Consider the following 22,436-nt stretch of genomic DNA (forward strand, 5'->3'; position numbering starts at 1 on the left):
ATGGAATTTAAAATGGTAAATAGAAAGAGATGATGCTAGAGGAACATGTAAGGGAGAGATTAAGAGGATCTTGCATGTCACACTGTGGAGGGCAGCCTTATCACAAATACATGGTGAGTTATTAAACAGCTTGAAACACAAAGGTACAATGGTTAAATTGCAAATTATATGCATCACTTTGGAGGTCAGAATAAAGGATGGTTTGTGCATCTTTTAAATATACAACTTTGAACCACTTTTATCTCTTCACAAATGAACACATGTAATTTTCCATTGCCAAACACTCCTTACTGTGAAACACATTTTCTCCTTAGAATATCGCTTTGGGCCTAATTCTATGAACGTTAGAACTAAAACCCATATTTGTTGATTCTGAGACCAGAAATTGTTAGTCTGAAAACTTTTTTTTTCCCCAAGATTTTATTTACTTATTTTAGAGAGAAAGAGAGATCTCCAGCATGGGGCAGGGAGTGGTGCAGAAAGAGAGGGAGAGAGAGACTCCCAAGTGGATTCTGCAGTGAGCTCTACTTGGGGCTTCATCCCACCATCCTGAGTTCATAACCTGAGTCAAAATCAAGAGTTAGATGCTTAACCAGCTGAACCACTCTGGCTTCTGTAATGTCTGAAATCTTGCTATTAAGTTGATAATAAAACTGATTAGTGAAATGATTTAAGGATAGAGAGGGAGTCAATATCCAAAATGGGAGTTTAGAGAAGAGAGAGAATGAATAATTCTGGAAAGTTAGACCTTAAATATGGTTTAACTCTGTAATATTAGTGATGGCAAAAGGATGCATTTCCTTTTTGGTTTTCATATTTTATTTTTATTTTATTTTATTTTATTTTATTTTATTTGACAGAGAGAGAGATCACAAGTAGGCAGAGAGGCAGGCAGAGAGACAGGAGGAAGTAGGCTCCCCGCTGAGCAGAGAGCCCCATGCAGGGCCTGATCCCAGGACCCTGAGATCATGACCCGAGCTGAAGGCAGAGGCTTAACCCACTGAGCCACCCAGGCACCCCTGGTTTTCATATTTTAAACAAGAAATTGCCATTATCGGTTATCTATTGCTTCTTCACAAACCATCCCCCAGATTAGTGGCTAAATGGAGGTACATTAGATATTACTCTGTAAGTTGCCTTCTTAGCTCCTTTCTTCCACATAATATTGGTTGGGATCACATACACAACTTCCTTTATTTAGGTACTCAGTTGGGGCTACTGATGCAGAATGGCTGTAGTGAATAGCATGTCTAGAGTTTTCCATGTGTAAACTTCTAGACCAGAACTAACTCATTTTGGATTCTCGCCCATGCTTTATATGAAGGCTGGATCCCAGGAAGGTAAAAAACAAAAACTTCCTTGGTCTAGAAATTAGGTAGTGCCACTTCCATTACATTCTACTGGTACCAGAGAATTACATGGAAAACCCAAAATCAAAGAGTGGAGCCATAAATTTTATCTCCTATGGAGAACAGCATGAATGTACAGAAGGGATTGTGGGCAGACATAAATGCAAATAAGCCATCCTATTTCCTTTTTTAAATTCTAAGAAAATGGAAATACATTTTGGTAGATACTGCAGTAATCAACACACACAACTAAAAAATCTCATATTTCAAAAGGAAAAAGCCGTTACCATTTTGTCCGAATTTTGTAATGTTACCTATTGTATCTTCTGAGAAAATTTGATTTAAATATGGATCACAGCATGGAGTCTCACAAATATCTGAAATTCTTTTGTGGTAGGTTTAATCAATGTACATTGTATAAAAAATGAGTTCATTAAATAAATGTATATCATATACATGACATTTCCACTGAATATATACATTTTTAGCATTCATGTTTACCTTTTTTTATCAGGAATTTCAGCCATAAGAGACAAAGAAAGACACACTAAAGAGGTTAATACCAATTATAAATTTATAGCTTATTACACACTGTTCAAACTAATACAGATACAGCATCATTTAAGGTTGGAAACTGTGGCTAAAGGAATTAATCTGCTCTGCATGGAACTGGGTTTACTTAATCAATGTTACTTCCACTAGAAAAGTGGATTAGTTTTTTCTTTAAGACAGAGTTAAAAGTTTTGCAGCTAATTTATTTTAATAAGCATTCTCACTGACGGCTCCAAAAAAAAAAAAAAAAAAAAATGGGGGAAGGGGGTAGGGCACACTAAGCCATAATGAAGCACCAGGAAAGAAAGCATGACTTAATTATTTTTCTAGGGTGGATAATGAATAAATTAGCCACACTGCCAGCTTGCCATTTGTATAGAATTTATTACTTTTTCTTTAAGAACCATATCATGACAAAGTCAATTTTTCTCCTGACTGCAAGCTGATTGATGGGGCAATGTCTGGCTGTGAAAGACTTCCTCTACATCATTGTTTTGGTGATGTTGATATCCTAAGGAGAGTTTGAAGTTTTCTTGACTTCATGCTCTCCTATATAATTACACATGACAAGTATGTTAACTCTTTTTTACAAGCTGTCTAATCATGTAAACTACAAAGTGAAAAACTTATATGTGACCGAATGCGTATATGATTTTGGAGGCCAATTCTTCTTATTATTTTTCTTGGAAGATTGCTACAGCTATGCTGGGAAATGATATCACCACTAGGGTTAGAGGTGAGTGGGCCTTGTATGGTATTACTTTTTATGTGAGATGTGACAAATCAAGTTTCTAGGCTGGAGGCATTGATTCATATTTTTAATTTTTTTATCATGCTAATGACATAAGTGAAAACGAGCATTCATGCCTCTTGTTATTGCTAAAATATTCTGTATTTTGTTCATTAAAAATAGTTGCATGAATAAAAAATAGATATATCTATATATTGAAATTGTTTTTATTAATCGATTTAACCTGGCTGCCTGCTTACCTTTAAATATCAGCTTCTGTGTTGGGTGGGTGGAAGGTATGCATAACATTGAAACAGCAATTGAAAAATGAAAATAAACAGTGATCTAAACTCAGTGTTGCAAAATGCAGAACTAAGCAATAAAAATATATATATTGCCTTCTTGCAACTGTATTTTTTCTTCCAAGTTTTTATTTAAATTCCAGTTAGTTAATATATGATGTAATATTAGTTTCAGGTGTGGAATTTAGTGACTCATCACTTACATACAACACCCAGTGCTCATTACAAGTATACTCCTTAATCCCCATCACCTATTTAACCCATCCCCAACCTACCTCCCTTCTGGTAACCATCAGTTTGTTTTCTATAGCTAAAAGTCTGTTTGCAAGGGTGCCTGGGTAGTACAGTTGGTTAAGTGTCTGACTCTTGGTTTCAGCTTAGGCCCTGATCTCAGGGTTATAAAAGTAAGCCCCACATCAGCCTTCACACCCAACATAGAGTCTTCTTAAGACTCTGTCCCTCTGCCCCTCCACCCACGAAATATTTCTCTAAAGTAAATAAATAAAATTAAAAAAAAAAGAAAAAAAGAAAAAAAATACCTTGTTTCTTGGTTTTACTCTCTCCTTCCCCAACATGTTCGTTAGTTTTGTTTCTTAAATTCCACATATGAATGAAGTCATATGGTATTTGTCTTTGTCTAACTTATTGTACCTAAATAGAAAGTATTATCACCAAGCAATATTTTTAAGCACTCAAAAGGTCCTGATGGCTAAGAATCAAGAAAGTCTAGGAAGGTGATACACAGATAACTCTGTCTTCCCTATTTATTTATTTTTAAACAACCTCCTAAGTAGTACTTTTAATCAATTAAAATTAGAGGATACAAAATGCTATGTCATTAGAAAGGGATCTTACTCAGGATGGCTGGATGCCTCAGAGGGTTAAGCACCTACTTTTGGCTCAGGTCATGATCCCAGACAGGGCCGTGGGATTGAGTCCTGCATCAGACTCCCTGCTCAGCAGTGAGCCTGCTTCTCCCTCTGTCTGCCGCTCCCCCTGCTTATACTCTTACACTCTCTCACTCTGTCTCTCTCTCTGGCAAATAAATAAATAAAATATTAAAAAAAAAAGAAAAGAAAGTGATCTTCCTCAACTACTTTTGTCTTACAAGGGCAAACTACTGGTGATTGTGCAATAAACCCTCTGCTAATATTCTTTGACATAATAGAATTTGTATTAAATTTAAGAAATCTAAATCTTTTAATCCTCATAGTTATATGAACTTTTTAAGCAAATTTATTATAAGAATATTCTATAAAAAATGTATTTGTAAAATTTAAATTCCGAAGAAATGCACATTTTCTGTTTGTAGTCGAAAATTAGCTGCATTGTTAGAGCTCTTCCATCTTACTCCATAACAGGTAAACTATTTGGAGGTTTCTTTAACCATAAAAAAGCAATTACATATATACATACCATTTTATACACACACATACACCAAATACATACAATCACAAACACAAAATTGCATCGTGAAAATTTACTACGTGTCTATTTCTTTGTTTCCACTGTACTTTGTATTAATAGCAAAGCCTAATATGCTTGCTTTAATTGAATACTATTGATTGAAAAAAAAAAAAAAAGAATACTATTGATTGAGCTGTCTTTCTCTGATAATTTTGCCTTATATACAGTGATTTTCAAGTTACCTAGAAATGTAATATCCTCTTTGACAATAGTAATCTCTGACGATGTGGGAAATCTACACTAAAAATAAGCAGAGATGATAAAGACATGATGAGCCCTTCTAGGCCCATGTCTAATATTGGGAGCTAGACTAAGATCAGTGATGTCACCAGTACCTCAAATAACTCAATGACTAAATTCAGTCCTTATGAGCATGGGTACCAAGAATTAAAAAGTCTTTCTCTGAGGGTTAGGGAATCATTTGTAGTTCTCTCCAATATACTGTATCCTTACAACCCAGTTCATCCCCAAGTATCTGAAATGCTATAAAGTGTTAGGTTGCTTCAGTAATATTTTATTGGGTTGTAGTTCTTGGGGTGAATATTCCATGATCCTTGATTTTCTGTCTCCAATATGCATTCTTCTTTAAAGGAAACGCCTCCACCGTCAGGTTTACGTTTGAATTTTTCTTTGTCCTCAGATTTGTTTTCCTTTATTTTCTTTATTCTTCCAGGAAGCTAATTCCCTGCTCTGAGAAGACAAAAAGTTAGGAGAAATGAGCAAGTCAACACAGAAATCTAAGGAGAAAATCAATTTTTAAATGCTAAGTGCCAAGTTTATAAAATTAAAGGTGAAAAACTATCTCATTACAATTTAATGTAGACAAAGTACCTATTTGATAATGAACTAAATATCTGGTCACAGATCGTGAACAGGAGTAAGACTGAAAATACAAGGCACAACTGATGATATAAGGGACGAAAGGATAAAAATTAGGACAGATGACGTAACATGTGCATTACAGTGCAAAATGAAAACACACTGCCCATTTTTCATAAAATATTAAAAAGTTTGAAACAGTAAGATTGCAGTATTCAGTCAAGCGTTGGTCCTAAGTGCAGTGTCCTCTGTCACTGCAGAAATTGGATATATGTGAAACTGGCCCTCATTTAAAAACCTATCCCCGGGCACCTGGGTGGCTCAGTCAGTTAAACGTCTGCCTTCAGCTCAGGTCACGATCCCGGGATCCCAGGATAGAGTTCCACATCAGGCTCCCTACGCAACAGGGAATCTGCTTCTCCCTCTGATCCTCCCCCATCTCATTCTCTCTCTTTCTCTCTCTCTATCAAATAAATAAATAAAAATCTTAAAAAAAAAAAAAACTTATCCTGTATAACTCATAATTTTTTTGTTTTGATTAGTCAGAAATGACTATGTAAAAGAGTGTTAATGCAATAGTTAAAATAATATGGAGGCCTTAAGTCTAGTAGCTAATAACATGAAGAAAAAAATAGTAAGTTTGATTTTCTTTTCCAAAACCTCTCATGGAAATCCGTTTTATTTTATTTAACACTGGGCCTTTGCCCACAGCTTTCTCTGTGGGCTAAATCTATTTTTGCCATTTCTTTCGTGGAACGGATACCTTTTCTTATCCATTTTCCTTCACATGGAGGCACTCCTTTGGCTTCAGCGATGAGTATAAAAAGCCTTAAATAACTTTGGCTACCTCCAGGAAAATGAGACTCCTCTTAGTGCTTAAATTAGAAAGCTATGGTTTTTTATATCTCAAGATCACCCACAAAAATTTGACTTTCTTTTTAGCTTCGAATTTTGGAATCGAAAAGTATAAACACACTTTCTTACATTCTAGGTAAAGGAAAAAGAATTCTCTTGTCATTTAAATTACACCATGGCTTTTAAAATGTGAATGTCCTGTAATCCTAACATATTTTCTTGGAGAAAAGAAATTCCAATAATAATAATCAAGGAGATTTATAATTAAGCCAAGAATACAATTCTTATTTTAAATTCCTACAAGCTACAAGAACTGGTATGGATTTGATTTTATGAATATATTTATTGATTTTTTTGGTTTTTTAGAGATTTTTTTATTTATTCCACAGAGAGGGAGATCACAGGTAGGCAGAGAGGCAGGCAGAGAGAGAGGAGGAATCAGGCTCCCTACTGAGCAGAGAGACCGATGCAGGGCTCGATCCCAGCACCCTGAGATCACGACCTGTGCAGAAGGCAGAGTCTTACCCACTGAACCACTTAGGTGCCCCGAATATATTTATTTTTTAAAATCAAATTAGTTAAGTTAAAGTGCTAGCACATTCTGTCTGAATTTAAAGTTATTTAATTACTAAATGACATATCTTTTTTGTTCATTTTGGAAGAAGATGAAATTCATTTTGGAAGAGATGATACCATAATCATTAAATTGTGTCATTTACTGAGACATGGTTTGTTAAGGACCTCAACTAAATTTAGGATTAATAGAAAAATAATGCTATTTATTTATTTATTTGTTTATTTATTTATTTATTATGATTTTTTTAAAAAGATTGCTTTAATAATGTCCTCTTACAGATATTTTATTTCTGAAATCCAATCCAGGATCAAGCATTGCATGTAATTTTTGTGTCTAATTTATTCTTTTCTGTTTCTGAAACATTTTTTCAGTCCTTCTTTATCTTCTTTGATCTTGACTCTTTGAAAACAATGCAGACCATTTTTTTCTATAGAATGCCTTCACCTGGTGTTTATGTGGTGTTTTCTAGTGAATAAATTCAGGGTTTTTGGCAGAAATACTACAGAGTGGAATGTCTTTCTTAGAACATTCTATCAGGAGTGGCAGGATGGTGATTTGTATCATTGTTGGTGATGATAATTTTGATCCCTTGATTCAAGTGGCAATGGCTAGGTTTTTTCACTATAGAATTATCAATTTTTGGTAGTTAATAATCAATTTATGAGAAAGTACTCGGGGGCCCTATAAATAATCTGTTTCTAATCAAACATTCACTTACAGTTTTAGCTTCCATTTATGATTTTCAAAATTTATATTTCATCAAGATTTTTTGGTGTTTTATCATTAGGGATTTTCTTTCCCCCTTTTTCTGTATGTATAATTTATGTATGTAACAAATTATGAAAAGAGAACATTGATAACATAATGCAATATAATTAAATTGGGTAGCTCAGCAAGCATTTATTTAATATTATCAGCCTAATTTAACAAACAGTATTAACAACAAAATCTATTTTAAAGCTATAACAGTTTTGTGTATAATGATAAGAAGTTATAGCCATGGACAACACTGAAAATAGAGAAGAAGAGGATGAGGCATAAGATAGAGAGAGAGGTAGAGAAAGAGAAAGATAAAGAGAGGAAGAACAAAGGCAAAAACAAGGAGACAATGAGGAAAGTGGGAGAGGAGGAAAAAGAGGTTAGAAAAGAGGTTAGATAAAAGATGAATGAAGCCAATTCTTTAATGTAGTTAAGATTGAAACTGTCATTGAATCATATCACTGTAATATCTTGTCCAATAGTGGTACTTGTTAATATTATTCTTGGAATAACTATTAAAAAACAAAAACAAGAAAACCACCTTTCCTTTGTTTTAGTGCACTCACCTTTGAGAAGGCTACCACCACCCTTTCTGCCCTGTGAACCAGACTAAATCTCTGGAGACCACAGAGGATTGAAGCGGTAGTAGATATAGATTAATTCCTTGTTTTGCCCAGTTAGAAACTACCCCTGCATCAAAGTTTTGAGTGATTGACAATTATTTTTAAGAGAACAAAAATTAAGAACATACTGGGTAAAGAATCAAATTAAGAGTTAGTCATTTTAGCATCTGATTGAAGAATGTGTGGAAAATTGTGAGTTAATTGAATAAGTTAGGAGTCATCTTAATCTACACTCAACTGACGTGCCTTTTCAAAGTGGGATAAATCACAGCATATTTACACAATTCAAACCACCTAAGGAACAGGAACATAGGCCATCTGTTTATTTTTTGTTGTTGTTAGTACCTTTTATAATATTTAAAATCTATCAGAATAGAAATTTGCATATCTATCAGAATAGAAACTTGCGTATACAGTAAGAATAAACTCTGTACATATTTTTTAAAAAATTTCAAAAAGGAGAGATTAGTGAAACAGTTTGGAAAATTCTCCTTCGTAATTTCCACCCCTCAACACCTTTCAGTGCACCTTTATACACAATCACATCTATTCCTTGAACATACTTTTAAGAAAAAGTATTCATTCACGTTTAACAATTATTATATATTTAATTGCTCTGTCTTACACCATTTTTGTTTTTTTGTATTGTTAATTTATTTTTTCATTAAAGAGTAATATTTATGCATTGAAGAGAAAGTAGAAAATGCACATCAAGAAGAAAGTGTAAAAAAAAACCAAAACAGTGTAATATCAGTATCCATATTAAACAAAGTTTAATATACTAGACTGATTTTTAGTATATGTTTCCTAAGGCTCCATTTCTCTCATTAATTCATTCTATATTCTTATTATAATTTTTTCATTTATCAATCATCTATTTATCAATATCTTCCTATTCCTACCTAAATAACTAATATAGGCTATTTACTTTTGTTTTTAATTTTGATATATATTTTCTTTAAATTATATTTTTGCTCTCAATAATACATCAAGTAATATTTCCCTTCAGAATGGAATAGTGTTTAAAGTGTGTGACACCTTAGTGATTTCATATTTATTTTATGAAAACACCTTAATTTAGTTTTTTGATATCTACGTGTTTTGCTTTTCACTAGTATAAAGATATAACTGCAAAATGGTCAATTGTATAAAAATCTTGCATATATATTATTTCCCTGTAATTAAGTTATTATAATGTCTTTTGTAATAACTAAGAGTTAAAAATTGATGGGGTGCTTGGGTGGCTCAGTTATTAAAGGTCTGCCTTCGGCTCAGGTCGTGATCCCAGAGTCCTGGGATCCAGACCCACATTGGCATTGGGCTCCCTGCTCAGCGGGAAGCCTGCGTCTCTCTCTCCCACACCCCTTGGTCGTATTGCCTCTCTTGCTTTCTCTCTCTGTCAACTAAATAAATAAATAATCTTTTTAAAAAATAAAAATAACTAATAGTTAAAAATTGTTCAAAAATACTGGTTTTACTTTTTTTTCAAGTTTCTATTCAGAAAATCAATTGATAATGCATGGTATGAATAGTTTGGAATACATGGAGATGTCAGTATTTTAAGATTTTATTTTTTAAATAATCCCTACACTTAACATGGGTCTTGAACCTACAACTCTGAGATCAAGAGTTGCACACTCAACTGACAGAGTCAGCCAGGTGCCCCAGAGATGCCAGTATTCTAAAAAAACTTTGATTCATACAAAAAGCAGTCGGTATGGTTAAATTTAATGTCATAATATAACTTTACTAACTTTACTAAATGTAACACATATAATACCTCATTTAGTTCTTTAGTAACTGAAATATGTATGTTCTATTTATCTGTAATCAATTCCTTTTATGTCTTTATTCATTGACTCTTACTAAATAATTTCGTTAACCTATTTGCTCTGAATTTGCAAGCATATGATATGATCCTGGGTTTTATTTTACTATCAAATATCCTGCAACTACATTACCAAATTTTCAATATTTTTAATTTTTGTATTTTTTATATACAATGTCTTTTCTTTCTTGCTAGTCAGATCTGCCAACCATTTAGTTCATATTTTTTCTTTTCCTTTTGTTTTTGGAAAGCATTTGGTTTCCCTGAGATGAGCTGAGTATCAGTCTGTTTCTTTCTGTTTATGACTTTATTTTTATGTGCTCCTCAATGTAATATAATTATTTTTCCAAAAGTGTAGCTTAGCATGTCTTCAGTATTTGAAATGTCTTTCATCGAAACTGAAATTGTTATCAATGTAGTTCCTTTAGCTTCATATTCCATTTATTTCACTGTTATTGTTCAAGGATCACAGTGTTTTGATTAATGCTGTTAATAGTATAAGCTCATAGGCCAAAGGGAAAGCCCTTGCTTATCCATCCTTCAGTAAGTATTCATTTAGAGTTTGTTACAGGCTAGGCACTCATGTAGGAAGCTAGTAATATATAATAACAAAACAGTTATGCTTTCTGCTTTTAAAGTTGATATTTAATTGGAGAGACTATGCTGCTGATAGCTGGGGAGAAACTGACCATCCACAATTATATAAATCGAGTAAGTCTAGAATGAGACAAATCTGGAAGGCAGTGAAGGAGGAGGGGGAAGCAGCCTCTAAACAATGTTATGGGGAGGTTAATCCTTTCAGTAGGATAATCAGGGACCCCTCTTTAAGGACAGATGCATCTTTGGGGATCCTAGGATCCCAGCAACAGCAACCAGCTTTGGTGAACTTTATCAGAAAAGGGAATGCATTTGGATAGCTAACAGAATTGATGGGAATTCTGAAGAGCCCGTAATGGAGAATGGTAAGATGAAAAGAGACAAGAAAGCAGGAGATACTGCTTTAGTCCCACTGCAGGTCTGTCTGTGGCTAGGAGGAACTGCTGATAGGTGACATGGCTGTTGGAGGCTTGATTCCATCTCTGCACTACTGGCACTGCAGCAAATAATCTCTAATTATTCCTGCATCTTTGTGTAACTTCTTCAGACTCAAAGTCTTAACTGCCATCTAAGTTTAATGCCCATACTCATGCTATCAGTGAGCAGAGAAAAGAATTATTTGTTGCTTTCATCTTTCCCTCCATTGTGTACATTGGAGTCCAGTCACCAATCAAGATACAATATGAGATTTTGCCAAATTGAGAGTTCTCATATTGGCAGCCAAAACCAAAACATCATTTGTTGACACTTGAGCTATAACTCGGATATAGAAAACATGATGCAGAAATTAGAAACAAACAGGAAGGCAGGAATGAGATTGAAGCATTTGCAAACAAAAATGGAGAGTTTATGGAGCAATGCATGATGTATGTTATTTTTGAGATGTTCTTAATCATACAATAGGAAATCTTTCTAGAGCTAACATCGAAAGAGTATTTTAAATAAGAATTATGTGAATGCTCGGATTAGCTTAAAGAATTATTACATTAGCTTTTTATTTGTATCAACTACAATCATCTATTTATTTTCACCTTTTGCCCAACAAATATGGTGATATCCATAAAATTTATTAATATTAAATTCATTTTCATATACTCAATTTGATTCCCCATCATTTTAATCATGGATTTAATATCTATAGTCAAAAGAAAATTTGAACTTTAATTATGCTAATGCTCTATCACTTTTTCAGAATAATCTAAATTTGTGGAATCTTTTGAAAATATTTTTCTTATGATCATATAGCATGATATATATGTGTATATACACACACACACATATATATATACACATATATGAATATATATTTTTTAATTTAAAAACAGTATCTCATAAAACTATCTGTGTGCAGCTTCCAAATTTTAATTCACATGTCTCATTGACTACTGACTGGGAATGATTGACAAGTGTGAGCTCTAGTGACACCTTCCTACATCCCTCCAGGCAGAGCTTAAGGGAGCTTCAGATGCCTGTAGGAGTCATAGAATAAGTTTGGGAATCTCCAAACTTTCTCTACTTTTACTAAGACTATTATTATTGCTATTGTATCAGGATTTGAATTTTTTAGAAATGGCCATATGTCTTGCTTGACCTGGATCTTTTCACTTACTTAACTTAGGTCCTTGAGAGGATTACTGCCAGCTAGATAAACTTGCTGACAACCTATTCCAAACTTATTAGACATTTGATTGATTCATCACTTCCTTCATTGACTGATATAATAATTCAACAACAATTTATTAAACTTTCTCCCTACTACATGAGTGTAAGTCATGGAGTCTGACTCTAACAGATTGTTTCTTGGCCCTGAATGCTTACTAGTTCTGTGCCCTTGGGAAAATTACTTCATTTCACTGCATCTCAGTTTCTATATCATGAAATGATGATAATAATTTTATCAAAACTAAAGACTTTTATTTTATTGTTTAAACTAACATATGGGGGGCGCCTGAGTGGCTCAGTGGATTAAGCCACTGCCTTCGGCTCAGGTCATGATCTCAGGATCCTGGGATTGAGCCCCGCATCGGGCTCTCTGCCCTTCAGGGAGCCTGCTTACTCCTCTCTCTCTGCCTGCCTCTCTGCCTACTTGTGATTTCTCTCTCTGTCAAATAAATAAATAAAATCTTTAAAAAAAATAAACTAACATATGGCAAATTATACTTCTTTTGGTGTATTGTTCTAGGATTCTTGGGACATGTGTAACAACCATGAAGAACAGAATATATGTCAGTCCCACTACCCAGAAACACTTGCTGTTATCCATTTGTATTCATACCTCCCCCGCCACAATGAACTCTTGACAACCACTGATCTTTTTCATAACCCTGTACTTTTGAGAACACTGTACAAATGGAATGATACAGTACATAAACTTTTCAGACCACCTTTTTCTTTTCACCTAACATTTAGAATTTGAGTTTCATGAAGTAGTTGTGTGCATCAGTAGTTCACTCTTTTTCATATATGAATGTATTCCATTGCTTGGATGTACTACTTTTTTTTTTTCTTTTTCATTTATTTGTTGAAGGACATTTCATTGTTTCCATCTTTAGGTGATTTCAATAGTCATCCTATAAATGTTCTTGCTCAGGTTTTTGTGTGAACAGGTTTACATTTTTCCAGGGAAAATATGTCTAAGAATGGGATTATTGGGTCTTATATGTGTGTGTATTTATTGGAACTCCAAAAGCTGTTTTCTGGAGAGACTATGCCATTTTGCATTCCTCAATATATAGGGGAGTTGCTTTCTATTCTTGTTGGTCTTTGGTATTGTCATTTTTTTTTTGCCATTCTAATAAGTATAGTGATAAACTTATCAAGACTTTATTTGTATTAACTCAATGGCTAATGTTATTGAACATTTTTCATGCATTTATTTATTATCCATATATCGTCCCTGGTGAAGTGTCTGTTCAAGTCCTTTACTCATTTTTATTTGGGTTGTTCTATTTTCTATTCTTCTACTGTTGAGGTTTTTTTTTGTTTGTTTTTAATAAACTTTATTTTTGAGAGCAGTTTTAAATTCACAGAAAACGATTGAGTGGAAAGAACAGAGAGTTCCCATGTACCACATATCCCGCACACATACCACCTCTCTCACTATCAGTACTCCCCACCACAGTGGTGCATTTATTACATTTATTAAATTATTTCTATTATTAATGAACCTGTACACACACAGCATTATCACCAATGTCCACAATACACCTTATGGTTCATTCTTGGTGTTGTACATTCTTTGGGTTTTGATAAATATATAATGACATATATCTACCATTGTGATATCATAAAGAATATTTTCAGTGTATTAAAAATCTGTGTTCTACCTGTTCATCTTTTCCTCTTCACTAACCCCGATAATCACTAATCTTTTTATTGACTTCATAGTTTTGCCTTTTCCAGAATGTCATATAGTTGGAATCGTACAGAACGTACCCTTTTCAGATTGGCTTCTCTTAATTAGTAATATGCTTTTAAGTTTCCTCTGTGTCTTTTCCTGGCTTGGCAACTCATTTATTTTTAGTATTGAATAATATTCTATTGACTGAATGAACCACAGTTCATTTGTATATTAATTCATCGATTGAAGGGCATTTTGGTTGCATTTTACATTAATGTATGATACATTTTACATTAATCTTGTAAAGGGTAAGATCTATGTCTACATTAATTTTTTTTGCATGTGGTTATCTAGTTGTTCCAGCACTCTGTGTTAAAAAGAATATCTATTCTTGATTGTATTGTATTTGTAATTTTACCAAATATTAACCGTATTTATATAGACTCTCTGTTCTGTTTCATTGATCCATGGGTCCATTCTTTCACCAACAGTACAGTATTGATTACTACCACTTTATTAGGTCTCAAAATCAAATAATGTCAATCCTCTAAATTTCTTATTCTTCTTCCATATTAAGTTGGCTATCCTGAGTCTTTTGTCTCTTTAGATTTAGTTTGTCAATTACTGTTGAATTTTGAGGGTTCTTTATATATGCAGATACAGATCCATTTTTTTATTGTATAATATATAAACATTTTCTCCCAGTCTATAGCTTGTATTTCCATTCTTGTAACAGTGCATTTCTCAGAGTAAAATATTTAATTTTGATGAAATACAGTTTATCAATATTTGCTTTTATGGATCATGCTTATAATGTTATGTGTAGCTTTTTCTGCTATGTTTTCTACTAACATTTACTGTTTTTTGATCTACAATTCATTTAGACTGAATGTCCCATAGGTTGTGAGAATTAGGTTAAGGTTCATTATTTTTCATTTCAATTTCAGTTTTCCCTACATTATTTGTTGAAAAGATTATCCTTTACTTATTAAATTTCTCTGGCACTTTTGTTAAAAATCAGTTGCCCGTATTAGTGTCAATTTATTTCTGGACTATCTTTCTGTCCTACTGATCTATATTTCTTTCTTTTACCATTATTACACTGACAGCAGTGCAATATGTTGTGAAATCATGTGGTGGTAATCCTCCCATTTTATTTTGTTGTTGTTGTTGCTTATTTTAAAAATTGTAGGTATGCTAGATTCTTTGCTTTTTCATATTAATTTTAGAATAAGATTGCCCATATTCACAAAAATCTTGCAGGGTTTTTGAAATTGAATTACATTAAATTTGTACACCAATATAGGTTTAATTAACATATTTACTATGTTGAGTTTTCCAATTCATGAGTATAGTATGTCTCTTACTTTATTTTAGTCTTCTAAAAAATTATTTCATTAGGTTTTGTTATATCTTGTTCTGTATTTTTCAGAATATAGATGCTGTGCATCCTCTGTTAGATGTTTACCTAAGCATTTTATTTCTGAGTCTATTGTAAATGTTTTTACTTATTAATTTCAGTTTCCAATTGTTCTTTGCTAGTATATAGAAGCACAATTGATAATTGTATGTTGAACTTGTATCCTAAAACCTTGTGAAATTTACTTAGTTTAAGGAGGTTTTTTTTTTTTTTTTTAACTACTTGGGATTTTCTATGTAGTTATCACATCATCTGTACATAGGTATATTTTCTGAATTTTATGCCATTTATTTTTCTTTCCCTTTATGTACAGGCTAGGGCTACTTGCATGATTTTAAATGGGAGTGTTGAAATTGAATATTTTTGCATTGTTCCCAATAATCTGGGGAAAATTTTATTGTTAAGAATGATTTTTTTTTTTGGTAGATGTAAATAAGGTAAGGTTTTTTTGTAGATGTTCTTTATTAAAACAAGGAAGCTCCCTTCTATTCTAAGTTTATTGAGCTTACCAGTTTTGTTAGCAGCATTATGCTGGCCTCATAAAATAAGTTGAGCAGTGCTGCCTCCTATTTTCTAGAAGAGATTATACAGGACCAATGGTACATTTTTTTAACATATTTCATAGAATTCATCAGTAAATATTTGGTCTATAGATTTCTTTGTTTAGAAAGCTCTTAAGTATGAATTCAAGTCCTTTAATAGTAAGACGACTATAGATTCTCCTGATATATTCCATGTCAGTTCCAATGGCCATATCTGAGTTTAGAACTGTACTGATTCTAAGCCAGGGGGCAGAGAGGGAGGAAATAAGGTAAAATCACCATAAGTTTAGTTGTAACTGAAATTTTGGTCTTCTTCCCTAGTTGGCCTACTACTGTTAATTTCCCAGAGTCCATAAAGAGTTACTCCATGAATTCTGCCTAGGTTTCACAGCTGCATTTAATGGAGAGACCAGGTGGAATGTACTTATTTCTCCTTACCTGATCCTGGAATCAAAATTATAGCACATTAGGAGACAGTGTGTTAATACAAAAATCTCTTTGACTAGTGCCTGAAACACAGTTAAGACTCAATAAATGGCAATTATCATCATTATCACTACAGTCCTGCACTGACCTAAGGACTGGGATAAGTTGTCTGTCTTCATGGCATTTATAGATCAGAAGAAGAGATTGATATGAAAAAAGAGACAAACAATTAGTTGTGATTTTTAAAAATGTTACAAAATAAAAGTAGACAGTGATAAGACAACATATCATTTTTGAGTGAACTCATTTCATGACTATGTATACATTCATATAATTGTTGAGTATTGGAAGCCACAGCACATATTTTGGTTATTCAAGGAACTAGACACACAGTGTGTTATCAGAATATTTTGGAATTATAGGTAAAGTTACAGAGCAATTGTATCTTATAAGACTTTTTAATGTTTCATTTAATAATTAAATAAATGGCCTCATTTTAATGTCTATTTTCTGCCAGGTATTGAATTAATTTTTCATTCAGGTTATCTTAGGACTTTAATTATATCACCTGATTCTCATATTTTATCACTCTTGTGATCAAATGGCAAGATAAGTTCCTGGAATGCATCCAGTCCACCCATATTAAACAATGTCTACTGCCTCTCAGCGTGCTGAGCTGGGCATGTGGGAAGGAAGGATAACAGCAGGACTCCAAAGTAGCTGCTTAGGGGTACAATGAGAAAGAAGGGACCCATACAAGTTTAGCAAAAAGAATGTTATTAGAAGACATATGAGAGAAACTTTAGGTGATATCCTGATACTAAACAAAGACAATGGCAGAAAGTTTTCTCCTCAGATATGAATGAATACGCCCACAATCTGTCGGCATATATCTTTTGGAAACCAAAATAGCACAGAGCCAAAGAGAAACTCCTTGTACATGCATTGATATGCTAATATAGATTTTCATATGGCAAAATAGTAGGACAGAGGCTTTGTGAAGAGTTAATCCACTATAATGATTATTTTGTAGGGTGAATTTTGAAAAAAATCTATTTTTAATGTGTTAATACCATAGTTCCTTAAGGTAGCCATGTTTCTTACCACTTAAGGATTTTGGACACATTCCCACACCTTTTACTAAGTTTTACATAAAACTGATTTTGTTACTCAAAATTCACTTCTTCAGGACAGACTTTCCTGAATGACTACCTGAGTCAGGTATTTTGCTTTCATAGATTCTTATACTTTTTTTTTTTTAAGATTTTACTTGTTTATTTGACAGAGAAAGAGATCACAGGTAGGCAGAGAGGCAGGCAGAGAGAGAGGAGGAAGCAGGCTCGCTGCGGAGCAGAGAACCCAATGCGGGGCTTGATCCCAGGACCCTGAGATCATGACCTGAGCCGAAGGCAGCGGCTTAATCCACTGAGCCACCCAGGTGCCCCGATTCTTATACTTTTTAGTGACCCTTAAGTCATAATCTATTTCACTCACTATTGTAATCCTAGTGCCTAGCAAATACTAAATGCTCATTAAATGGTTAATAAATGGTGTAATTAACCATAAATAATTATTGAGCACTTTGTAACACATTGTCGTGGGGATGAATGGATATGGTTTATGCTGTAGCAATGTATACAATCTAATATAAAAAGATATTCATGAAAAAAAATAGACACACGTGAGTTCTATCTTTGTTATCATTTAAACATATGAACTGGTAGTAGTGTGACTGCGGAAAAGGTGGTGGACAGTCTTCTGGATAGAGTAAATGGAAGAGCTTGATAAGAAAGTTATCACAGAAAAACTATCATTAAATTGAAATATGAAGACTTCCTACATGTACTAGAGATAAGTATGTTTTTCTGAGAATATATATACATACATACATATATATACAGACACATATATATACAATATATAAATGCAAAAGTGCTTATATATTATATGCATAATGTATGTGTGCATGTAATATATGTAGTAAGTGAATATCCATGTGTAATTTTTAAAGATTTATTTTATTGATTTAATTTTTTAATTTTTAAATTTAATTTTATTTTTTCGGTATTCCAAGACTCATTGTTTAGCACCATACCCAGTGCTCCATGCAATACGTGCTCTCCTTAATACCCACCACCAGGTTCATCCATCCCCCCAACCCCCCTCCCCTCCAAAACCTTCAGTTTGTTTCTCAGAGTCCACAGTCTCTCATGCTTCATCTCCCCCTCTGATTTCCCCCCATTCACTTTTCCTTCCCTTCACCCAATGCTCCATGTTTTTCCTTAGGCTCTACCAGTAAGTGAAACCACATGATAATTGACTGTCTCTGCTTGACTTATTTCACTCAGCATAATCTCTTCCAGTCCTATCCATGTGGATAATAAAAGTTGGGTATTCATCCTTTTTATTTTAAAGGGAGAGATAGAATGCACAACTGGCAGGAGTGGGGAGGGACAGAGGGAGAGGGAGAAGGAGAGAAATCTCAAGCAGACTCTCTACTGAGTGTAGAGCCTGAAGTGGGGCTCCATCTCATGACTCTGAGATCATGACCTGAGCCCCAGTCAAGAGTCAGTCACTTAACCTACTGAGCCACACAGGCTACCCCATGTGTATTTTTTTTTTTTTAAGAATTCATGTATTTACTTGAGAGAAAGAAAGAGAGAGAGTATGGGAGAGGAGAAGATCAGAGGGAGAAGAAGACTCCCCGTGGAGCTGGAAGCCTGATGCAGGACTCGATCCCAGGACTCCAGGGTCATGACCTGAGCTGAAGGCAGTTGCTTAACCAACTGAGCCACCCAGACTCCCTCCATGTGTATTTTTAATATACACATATGTAAAGTAATTGTAACCCCACTGATATGGCAGTGTTATTATAAACCACCTCCTGCTACACAGACATAATGGTGTCATATATCAATTAAAACATCTTCAATACATGCTGTAAGAGAAGCATATGTAAGCACATGTAAGAGAAATGTCCCATGTATCATTTTGGTTTTACCCCTAATCTATAACCATGGCTTTTACTTACTATAGGCAAAAATTGTTTCAGTGAATTCTACAACTGAGAAAATTTCTATAAAATAAATCATTCCATGATCCAGTAAATATTATTTTGGCACTATCTTTAATGTTTGTCAATCTTCTCTATAAGATAATGTGGATCTGAACTTTTAATCCTCTCCCAGAGAAAACAGAGTACCATAGTATATTATTTATGATGATTATTTAGAGAAATAACCTTGCTATTAATAGGGCATATTCTGTCTTAGACTTCAATTGTCAATCAGACTCTCATGACCTTTTTCACTATTCTAGTGTCATAGTGTCTCAACCATAATCTCAAAGTTCTTTTACTCTAATTCCATTCTCTTGCATAATGATAAGGTTTATTCAACCACTTTATAACTGAACCATTCTACATAGCACCAACTGAGAATATTTTTGTTCCTGCATCTGGGTATGGAGATGGAGAAATGGAATGACAGGACTGTGACTGAAAAAACAATGTATTTTATGTCAATGTAGCTGGTTTTTATCCTGTCCGTATACAGAAATGGAGTGACAGGACTGTGACTGAAAAAACAATGTATTTTATGTCAATGTAGCTGGTTTTTATCCTGTCCGTATACTTAGACATTTTTATGGCTAAATAACGGCACCCTTTAGTCCTAAAATTTTACATTTTCTTTTATAAAGATAACAGAAGAAATTAATTGTTGAAGTGAAAAATAAAAAGTCAAAATTTTCAGAGCAGATTGTCCCAAAGGCTTTTCTCTTTTTGCCTTATTAAGCCTGAATAAATTGCAGCATCTTCAAGTAAAACTGTGGGGAAGGCTGTTTTTTTGTTTGTTAGTTTGTTTGTTTCTTGTTTTGTCTGATGGTGATCCACAAGCACAGGGAATTGCAGACACATTTAGATGAGCTCTAGCATCACACCTGTGTTGACAGAAAATGAGCTACCAGAACAGGAAAGAGGAAAATGAAAGCTCCATTCACTAAGTGGACTTTTAAGCCCATGGGTTAAACTCTTTTTCCTACTCTTCCTCTTTCTCCATTTGATGATTGTCTTTGAGTGATCAAAGACATACCTCCCCTTATCTTTGAATTTAAAATATGTATTTAAAAATAAGTCTACACCTCTTGGGGACTAGATTATAAAACTATTAGCTTAAAATTACCTGTTTTATATGGGAAGCATGTAGGCAGATGACTAAAAAGTTTCTCCTTCATTTCTTTTAATTATTGATAGTGTCCCAGCAGTTTTCTTACCAAATTTTATAAACAATACAAAGAAACTTTAATATGGTGTGTGGATATTTCAATATGTATTTGTTTTAAGCACTTAATATTTGAATAAATTATCACATTACCATTAGCTTTATAAAAAGCTATCAACTGCTACGTATTAGAGGAACCAAGAAAAGAGACCGTTTCTCAGTTTTCTGTGAAATGTCTAGAAATGCACTTAGCTGAATGTTCAGTGCTCATCTGAGAATGATTACAGTGACTTTTATTTAGAAACTCTGGTCTCTTTTTGGGGATTATCTCTTTAAATACATTTGTTGTTTCTTAAACCACCTTTCACTGGGCAAGATATAAGCAAATTAAACACAACATGAAATAATAGCTTTGTATAAAGAGAATATTTTTCAATGCTTGTTCTATAAAAATATTTTGTTTAGGGGCGCCTGGGTGGCTCAGTGGGTTAAGCCTCTGCCTTCGGCTCAGGTCACGATCCCAGTGTCCTGGGATCGAGCCCCACATTGGGTTCTCTGCACTATTTCCAGTTTATAGTATCTCTGTCAGGAAGAAATGTATTTTGTGAAAGCATGATTTTCTAACAGACTACTCAGTCTGAACACAAATATAGTCACCAGAATACTATCTTGAAGTCCACTTGGTCTAGATATTTATTTAATAATATATCTAGAGGGGTGCCTGGGTGGCTCAGTCATTTAAGTGGCCAACTCTTGATTTCAGCTCAAATCATGATCACTCTTGAGATCAAGCCCACCCCGGGGGACTCCATGTTGAGCATGGAGTCTGCTTGAGATTCTTTCTCTGATGCTCCCTCTGCCCCTGTATCAATAAATATATAAATAAAACCTGTAAAAAATAACATACCTAGAGTATGTTTACCTTAGATTTTATAAAGAAAAAAATAGGTAATTGAGAAACTTAAAATACATAATAAAATTGAAAGTGTATAGTTAAGTACTAAAAATTACCTCATGAGCTATTATAGATCATACATAGATAATATAGACTGGATTTTGTATTAGGTTCTAAATCTTCCTTTTAAAAGAGAATTAATAAAACCTTTATGCATATGAAATACCTCAATCTTGGTCTTAGCCAGATTTATTTCTTGTTATTTCTTTGCTGTCTACTCTGCTTATCCTCATCCGTGATCCATCCTTTCCTCATCTTAGTACTACCCTTTTTTATTAGAAATACCCTACACAGAAGCAGAAAGTTCTGCTTAATTTGAAAACAGATGTTCAAGGTTCACACATAAGTCCATGTCTTTTTTTACTTCTACTTCTTCTACCGTGTCATAATGTTTTGGTCATACTCTATAATAAACACACACACACACACACACACATATACATATATATGTGTGTATATATACATATATTTAATTATATACATTCAATGATGCAGACTCTGGTCAATATTTTGAAAAGCATGCAACTTTTTGAAAAGCATGCAATTATCCTGAAAATCACAGGTTATAATTACAAAAGTGCTTTCTTATTTTTAAAGATGTTTAACATATGGAGGCTCAAACTATTATGATTTTATATCTGCTTTACATTCATGACCAGAAATTAATTGGTAAATTCTTTCAAAGCAATATAACTGGTTCTGTCTTACAAAAACTGCCACTGTCCAGTAAAATTCTGGATCTCAACCTGCTGTTTCACATAAGTGTATTTTAATCATAGACTGTTCTTCCTTTGTGAAGATTTTGTTTCTCCTTCTTGTTGGAAATAATACAATTGATTTAGTATCAATCTGCTCTTCTCTCTAACACAGAAGCAAAAGACAGATTTTGCTACGTGTAACTCCCCTGCCAACAATTCCCAATGACAGAGACCTGTGTCACCTTTCTTATTTCGATACAGGAGCTTTTCTGAATACATATTGCAAATTATGGCAGTTGTGATGAATTGTCCAAATTTCAGATGACATGGTGGGAGTTATAAAAAGTTTTCCTTTTTCTTGCTTTTTGCACTGTTAA

Source organism: Meles meles, chromosome 1 (genome assembly GCF_922984935.1).
Source record: "Meles meles chromosome 1, mMelMel3.1 paternal haplotype, whole genome shotgun sequence".
In the NCBI taxonomy this organism is placed as follows: domain Eukaryota; kingdom Metazoa; phylum Chordata; class Mammalia; order Carnivora; family Mustelidae; genus Meles; species Meles meles.